The sequence below is a fragment of the Ostrea edulis genome, chromosome 2 (genome assembly GCF_947568905.1).
Source record: "Ostrea edulis chromosome 2, xbOstEdul1.1, whole genome shotgun sequence".
Taxonomy (NCBI): domain Eukaryota; kingdom Metazoa; phylum Mollusca; class Bivalvia; order Ostreida; family Ostreidae; genus Ostrea; species Ostrea edulis.
In genome coordinates, this window is record NC_079165.1 from 102,166,542 (window position 1) to 102,167,188 (window position 647).

Consider the following 647-nt stretch of genomic DNA (forward strand, 5'->3'; position numbering starts at 1 on the left):
GATTGGAGTGAATTTGTATGCTGCGAAGTCTGCAAATAAACATTGCAATATATTATTGAAAACTGCCTACAAATCCGACACCTGTGCAATTCATTTCACTGGGTATTCCAACTCTCAGCTTTAGTTACATATTTTCATTCTTTACAGTTTACTTTGACACACTGTATTTCAATGAAAAGTTAGCCTCCCAGTGCATGTCAGATTACAGGTTTTCCTATAACAAGGTCAATTTTCGGTGAAACCCACCTCCTGTTATCCCAACTGAGCTGTTACAGCGTAGACTAAAATCTCTAGTTAGTACTTTGTCTCCTGGATTATAGCTTACCTCCATGGTTGTCCGTCTGACACACATTTCTGTTGTGCTGAGGTAGTGATATTCCGATAGAAATTAGCTGTGGTGGCCTCAGATCAAATTTCTATTTTTACAAGAGTTGTGCCATTTGTACATTATTCTTTGCGCAGATTATAGAAATTATTTTTCAAATCTAAGAATATGTTGTCTTCTAAGAATGACTTCAACTCTATTTCCAACCATTTAATCTTTCTTGGGTATTAAAGAAGTTTAGTCATATGCAACAGTGAATCAGATGGCCGACAAAACTACTTCCTCATAGAAAACAACAATGTAAATACAATCAACAAACATC